Genomic DNA, 8129 nt, shown 5'->3' with positions numbered 1-8129 from the left:
ATCCTGCGAAAGGAACTTAACACACAAATGCACAGTGGAAATAATAGCATTTAATGCATTTAAAGAAGGTTTACCTAGAATTATATTGTAAGGACTTCTACAATCAACAACCAGATATTGTATGTCTATAGTGTTACAGTTAGGATAGTTTCCAAGTGTGGTTTGTAACTAGATATAACATCGGATAGGAACCCGTTCACCTGAGAAACCTACCATTTACCCGGATGATGGTTGAAGGGCTTTGTCACTTAACTTCATTTTCTGAAATGTTGAGTAGAATAGCACGTCTGCGCTACTCCCTGGATCCATCAGGATTTTCTTGACTAATGGCTCTCCAACCTGCGCAGAGATGACTACGGGGTCGTCAAGGTTGCGGTTAGTTGCCTTATAGTCCTTGGGGAGAAATGAGATCTCCGGTTTGTGTGGGTTGATAGGTTGAGACGAGGTTGATCCCGTCACTGACATCATAACTCGGTAGGATCTCTTTCTAGCTGAGTTTGTGCATCCTCCTCCTGCAAAACCACCAGAAATAAAATTTATTACTCGACGGGGTGGATTGACATCTTCGTCTACCTTTTTCCCCTTGTCTCAGGGATTGTCGATTGTTCTGGAATGTTGGGTGAGGTCTTCTGTATGCCGCATTCTCCCTCTGGTATCGATGTATTTGTCTAGTAGGCTTTGTCAGGCCAGTTTTTCGAGAAGGTCTTTTGCTATAACCCAGTCATTTGTTGTATGTCCATATTTCCGATGGAAGGTGTAGTACTTGGACTTGTCTACGTATCGTTGGTCTTGGTATGTACCTGCTTTGTTTGGCGGTTTGATAAGTTTCGAGTGTAGGATATCTCTGATGATGTCCTCTCTCTTGGCATTGAGGGGAGTGTAGTTGTCGAACTTAGGTGTGAGTTTGAATGATCTTTGGTCTGTCCTGTTACTTGGGTGTTTGTTCCGCTTCTCGTCTTCTCTGTTCGAGGCGGGCTTCTCTGCTTTTCGAAGTGCTCAGAGCTCTTCAATCTCGATTTTAGTTGTTGCCTTTTTTCAGAATTCGGCTAGAGTTTTCGGCTTTGCTATGACTATTGTCTCCTGGAATTTTCTGGGGCAGAGGCCGCTTTTCAGGGCGTGAAGGTGGACTTCTGGGTTCAAGTTGGGTATTTCATTGGTCGCTTCAGTGAATCTCCTCATGTAGTCCTTCAGCCTTTCATGCGGCTCTTGCTTAATGGTGCTCAGGTAGTCAAAGTTGTGCACGTATATCTTGGACGCAGCGAAATGGTTGACGAATTGGTCGGCTAGTTCATCGAAATTAGAAATGGAGCCTTCAGGGAGGTTGGAGAACCAAATCAGGGAAGCCCCGTCTAGGAAAGTTGGGAAAGTACGACATAGGATTGGGTCGGATTCTTTGTTTATGAACATCATGGTATAGAATTTGGTGACGTGGATGTTTGGGTCCCCTATTCCTACATAGGGTTTCAAGGTCATTGGAAGGGTGAAATTTTTGGGCATTTAAAAGCTTATGACTTCTTTTTGTGAAAGGATTGGTTCTTTTGGTTACGGTTTTTGGGGGAGTGGGTATGGTGTGCTTTGCCTCTGATGTGTGCTCGTTGTTGTCATCCTTGTTTTCAGCGTTCTTGTGCTCTCCTCCTTTACTTTGACTGTTTTGCTTTTGACGTAAGAGCTCGGCCATTTTTAGATTCTCCGCTTTGAGAAATTCGTTGATGGCCAGTAGTTCTGCCGAGTTGGGGTTTGAGGGGGCGTTATTTTGAGCATCCGCCATATGTCGTAACCTGCAAGGGAAAGAAGAGAAGAAAGCACAGAAAATATATAAAAAGACGTGGGGTTAGAAAATCTCAGACCCACGGTGGACGCCAAATGTTCCTGTGTGAATAAATCTCTCCGAGGTATAGCTCGTACTGTTGATACTCGAACCAGCTTTCCTTAGAGCGAGGGGATGGAATGTCGTCTTCTTGTGAGGGTGGCAGTGTTGGGCACCTGCAAAGGGACTCTAACACTCAAGTAAGTAAGAGTATGAGAATATTCAGAATGGAAATGGAGTGAATTGCATAGCTGTGACTTAATTAGTCACTCGTTTATATTGAGTTTGTGTATGGCAGTTATCCGTATCATTTGTTACCGGCTTTGTGGAGTATCCTGATAGTGGTTATGGTGTGAGATTTTCGGGGAGGTTTATCTTCTTTAGTTGAGTCCGATTCCGAGGTTGTTGTAGTGGGCCAGTGTTTGAGTAACGGATCAGTAAGAATTCAATAATCAGAACTTAACCATAAAAAAAGAGTAATCTCACACTATTAAATATAATATAACTTTATATTATTAAAAGTATTAATAATGACTAATTAATGACTACAAATTATAAAACCTGACCTGCTGGCCCTAACACTCCTTACTTAATAATAGGCAAGATTTTGAAAACCAGACCGGACCGGCCGGTCGAACTGGTCCAATCGGAGACCGCCAACAATTCTGATTCGGTTTAATAGGTAAAACTGGTAATTAAAAACCGTTCCAAAACTGTTGAATCGGCCGAGAACCGGCCGGTCAAACCGAACCGGAACCCAGCCGATTTTCACTTTTCTACCAAAAACGTCACTGTTTTGGTATTAGAAGAAAAGGGTAACCAGCCTTTCGCCTTTTCGGTCTCACTCTCACGCATTTACTTCTCTCTCTCAAACCCTAGCCTCATCACTCTCCTTCTCCTCTTAAAGTCGTCCTACCGCTGTCGTCCTACCTCCGCCGTCGAATCTGGTCCAGTCATCGTCCCTACTGTTTCAGCGTCGCGCCGTCGCGTCGCATATTTGTGAGTGTCCGTCCTTTTTGAATGTTTATAAATAATAAGATTAGACATTGATTTTTTTTATTATGCTTTTGGTCTGAATTTGATCTTGTTTAAATTTCATGATTTTGTTACTGGCTCCTAAAAGTTGGGTTTCTTTTTCTAATATGCTTAACATCAGAAAGATTTGGAAAAGTTTGTTACTCTTTATTAAGAATGTGTTGAAACTTTATTAAAATTTGGTTGAAAATTTTGTTACAAGTAACATAGATAGATAGATAGATAGATAGATAGATAGATAGATAGATAGATAGATAGATAGATAGATAGATAGACAGATAGATAGATAGATAGATCAAACTGAAACTTGAACTGTGAAGGATATCCTGTGTTCTAATGCTACTTTACTTCATATAATGTTTCTCATTCTTGGTGTTTTTGAAGTCCCTTATACCCTTGAAGCCACTTCCTCCATCATGGACATCTGAGGTTTTGTTAAAATTATATTAAAAATCTTGATGAGTAGAAAAAATTGTATTGTGTTGTTTGTCCTAAGGTTTTGTACTGCTGCATATTTGTTCATTTCACCGCTTCATGTTTTAGGAATGGCTTTTATTTTTAATAATTTGTTCCTATCTTATGATATGCTTTCAGGTCTCTAAGTTAAGGTAATTGGACATTGTTTGTGTTATAATTCCTTAATACATTTCAGGCTGATATAAAAGAAATTATGCTTAGATTGTAATTGATAAAAAAAGAAAATATGAACTTATAAGTGATTGAATATGAATCTAAGTTTAATGAATTGTTGATTTATATTTCATTTAAGGGAAAGAAGGGGTGGAGGTCGCGGGAGGAGGCGTGCGAAGGGTGAAGCCTTTGCTGCTTCCTCTGTTGCTGCCTCTGTCATGCCTTGCCATCATGTTACCATTGATTTCACCTGCCCTCTTTCTTGTTCTACTTCAAAATCATGCTAAATTTGTGAGTATCCGTCCTTTTTGAATATGTTTATGAAGAATAAGATTAGACATTGATTTTTCTGAATTCTGATAGATAGATAGATAGATAGATAGATAGATAGATAGATAGATAGATAGATAGATAGATGCCACACTGAGACTTGAACTGTGAAGGATACCCTGTATTCTAACTTCTAATGCTACTTTACTTCATATCAAGTTGTTACGAGAATGTCTCTGATGTCTAGTTGTTTATAGGGAGTGGAAATGGCATGTTTCCTCAAAGAAGAATGCTGGCAATCCTAAGAATGGCAAGCAAAGGAGCTTGATGAAGCTTGTCACCCTTCATTGGCCCTTTTCGTGGATGAGATCAAGATTGGATGAAATCAATAACAACAACATCAACAGCAAGAGTTCTTTGCTTTCTGATTCAATGATGACTTGGTATCTTCTCATTGAGACTGGAAATTTCTGGTTACATTATTGGTTGTTGCTGATTTGTCATGCTATGATGTTGAGCTTAGCTATGAGTAGATGATCGAATATTTGTTATTGATTTAGTTAATTCGGTGATTTTTTTTGTGACTATTTTAATAATTAAGTTCAATAGTGACATATAATGACTAATGAATGATAAATTGTTAATAATTATGAAATCAAAGGTTATATTAGATTTTGGTTGATGTAATACTTTATATTTAGAAGAACATTAAAATTTATATTAGACTATAATTATATTTTAAAATATTTATTTATAATTTATTTATTATTCTATTCTAAAACGGTTTTTTTAATTGAACCACCGATTGGACCGATTAAATCAATAAACCAAAAATTAGTAATTAAAACGGTTTGATGATCGGTCCGGTTTTCAAACCTTGATAATAGGACATTTGAAAAAGGTATAAATGTAATATTTGTAATATTAGTAATTATCTTTTATCCTCAATAGTTTTCATCAACATCTGATGACGCAGCCACCACTCGCATAGTTCACTATGCAACACAGGTATGATCTTTGGATATTTAAGATTTCATTGTTTTATAAATAGGATTGTAAAGAGAATAAGGGAATTTAAACAATGTTAAAAAATTATTTTGTCTATAATATTCTTCAAACAACATTAAACACCTTATGAAGTTAATGTTCATTTTAGATTTTGAAATTAGAGTTCGGTCTCAATCCACATTTCAACTTATTCAATCAAATCCCTTAAATATCATGATTCACGTTTGTCCCTAGAGTAGTTAGGCGTTATGTGAATATGTGGTTTGGAAATTGCCAGGATAGAAGGGTAATGACCATATGGATTGGCACAAATTGAATTTGCTCAATTTAACCGCACCAATTGAAAAAACTCAAAATCCATCTATCCCTAATTAAATCTCGGTGCACGATGCCTTCTTTGTGAAGATATGAAACAGCAGATACTATCTCAATAATGCAAATTCTTATCTGACCCTCACTGCTCAGGACATATCAAAGCCACAATTAAAATAAATAAATAAAATGAAAAGATGAAAGAAGGGATGTCCGCCATTTATGAAGTCTAAAATTAAATACAACTCGAATTTAGTCTGTACATAAGTTTCAATTAAACGTAGCATGAAGATTAAGGTCAGTTTGGTAAACAGTTTAATTAAGATTTTCTTAAAAAATAGCTTAAATAATAAATGATTATATTAAAAGTAGTTTATAAATAAGTTATTTTGTATTTGAATTTTTAGTTCTAAAAGTGCTTATTTTATAAAAATATGATAAAAAAAAATAATAGTATTACGAGAGAAATCAGTTTTTTTAACTTTTCTATAAACTCCTAAATAGCTTCTTAGAAAGCTGTAATTTGATTTTGAAAATCACACTAAGAGCCCGTTTGGGAACGCACAAAAGTTACTTTTTTTTAACTTTTGAATTATGAAAAGTTACGATAAGCGTGTTTGGCACTATTTTTAAAAAGAGCTTTTAACTTCCCGAAAAGTTAATTTATAGCTTTTGGAAGAAGTAAAAATAGATGACTTTCTCCTTTTTGATAAGTCATTTTATCACTTCCGTGAAAAAAAATTGATTTCAAAACAAAAAAATTTACTTTCGTTCTTGATTCTGTAAAAAAATGTTTCTTGTTTCTGCTGGAAATACTGGCTATCCACCATCATTTTCACACAAGGTTCCATCTTCTAGAAGCACTGGCCTTCCACCATCATCCTCACGCAATGTTCCATCTACTGGAAGTGTTGGCGTTCCACCACCATTTTCACGTAATGATTCATCTGCTGCAAGTATTGACCATTCACCACCATCTTTTGTTCCATCTGAACCAGCATATATTTTTTCTAGGTATTTTTTTTTTTTATCATTTTATCATTCTATTTTTATTATTAAATTTGTATTGAATATTTTGTATGCTATGAAATCTCAGTTTTAATTTTATTTTTTTATATGTGATTTTAATTTTATTTTTTTTATATGTGATTTTATTTTTATACAACTTGCTATTATTTTTATAATTAGTTTTATAATTTTTTTTTTTTTATGTTCTTCCCCAACAAATTCATGAAAGTGGCAAGTTCAGAAGAAAATTTAAAGCTGATTGGAATGAATTATTGGTGCTTGTATGGCTTTACACAATTTTATTCGACGGAATGACACAAGCGATGAACAATTTGAAGAATTCTATGAAAATTTTGATCTTATGGGTGAAGGTGAAGGTGAAGTAGAAGAACCAATTTCTAATGATATTACGTGGGAAGAACCGAATGCTGAAAGTACTAGAAAAATGGAACTAATTAGAGAATAAATAAAGAATCAATTGCCTGATCAATTGTAATTTTAGTGATTTGATTATGTAAAATTAACCTTCAATAATGGAAAGTATTTGTTATTATCGTTATTTTAATATCCATTCTCTTATGTTAAAAAAATTGTATTTTTTGAATTATTTATCCAAACGCTACAACTTTAAAATAAGTACTTCTATAGTTAAAAATCCAAACACAAAATAACTTATTTATAAGCTACTATTAATAAAAGTCCTTATACTTTAAGCTCCTTTTCCAAAAGAACTTATTTAAGTTATTTACCCAAATTGAACCTAAGTATTAATATTACTACTTTTCATAAATTAAAAACTCAAAAATTACTTTTGAAACTTTTCAAACAAGACTTAAAACTGGTTCATAAAAAATGGAATCCAAAAAAATTGTTCCATTATATTCTACATGTCCACGGATTATTAAAAAAAAAAAAGGATCGAATGGACTTCTTCACACAAGGTATGATAAACTCCTTTAATTTTTAATAAATAAACATCATGATCTAAGAACAACAACCTGTACACAAAGCTAAATCTATCCGAGAGAAAAAATAAAAAAAAATAAGTTAAAAAAAGCTTTGCAAAGGCATTCAATCTTTTATTCTGCCACATCAACAAAAATTCTAATTTTTCACACCAACCACTTGAGTGTTTCCAAAAGAAAGGATTTGATTAGAAATCAATGTTAAAAATATTTTTTTACACTGAATAATCAAAAGAGTAAAGACCCAATTCGATTCTGGTCCATTTTCACGAAGAATAAAGTGATTTTTGTCTAAAAAAAGAGACACTTTGATCCTCAACCTTTTTATTTTGGGACAATACGATCTTTTTGTTAAAAAATTTATTAAATAATAATAAAAATTAGTTTTGTGGGGAGTTTTATTTGTATTTTATGGGGGTTTTAAACTCCACAAAAATCTTTTCAATAATATAACCAATTACTACCACTACTATCATTATCTTTTTCATCCTCTATTATTTTTATTGTGTAACCATACTTTATCATCATTATTATCTCCTCTACCGTCATCATCACTAATACCAATATTATCAATATTAAAATTCTCTTCTTTCATTTCTTATTCGATGTTATTTTTTTTAAAAAAGGTATTGCACTATAATTACTTTTTTTGTAGCATTATTTTTATCAATGGTTTTTCTTCACTTAACCACCATTAATGAAAGAATTTTTTAAAAATAAAGTTATTAATAGTTTGTGGAGGTTTAAACCTCCACAAAATATAAATAAAACTCCCACAAAACTAATTTTTATTATTATTTAACAAATTTTTTAACAGATACCGTATTGTCCCAAAATAAAAAAGTTGAGAGTCGAAATGTCCCTTTTTTTGGACAAAGATCACTTTGTCCTTCGGTGAAAATGGACAAGAACCAGATTGAGTGTTTACTCTAATCAAAAGTACACTCATTTATATTACCAATTTATTATCAATCTCATAATTAGTATTAAGTGTTTATTTGGATGTTATTAGATAAATATTCTTTTAATAATTTTTTATTTTTTAGAGTATTTGGCAAAATTTTAATAGTACAAGTAAAAGTACTAAAAAAATA

This window comes from Arachis ipaensis, chromosome B05 (assembly GCF_000816755.2).
Source record: "Arachis ipaensis cultivar K30076 chromosome B05, Araip1.1, whole genome shotgun sequence".
Classification (NCBI taxonomy): Eukaryota; Viridiplantae; Streptophyta; class Magnoliopsida; order Fabales; family Fabaceae; genus Arachis; species Arachis ipaensis.
This window is presented reverse-complemented; position numbering follows the sequence as displayed.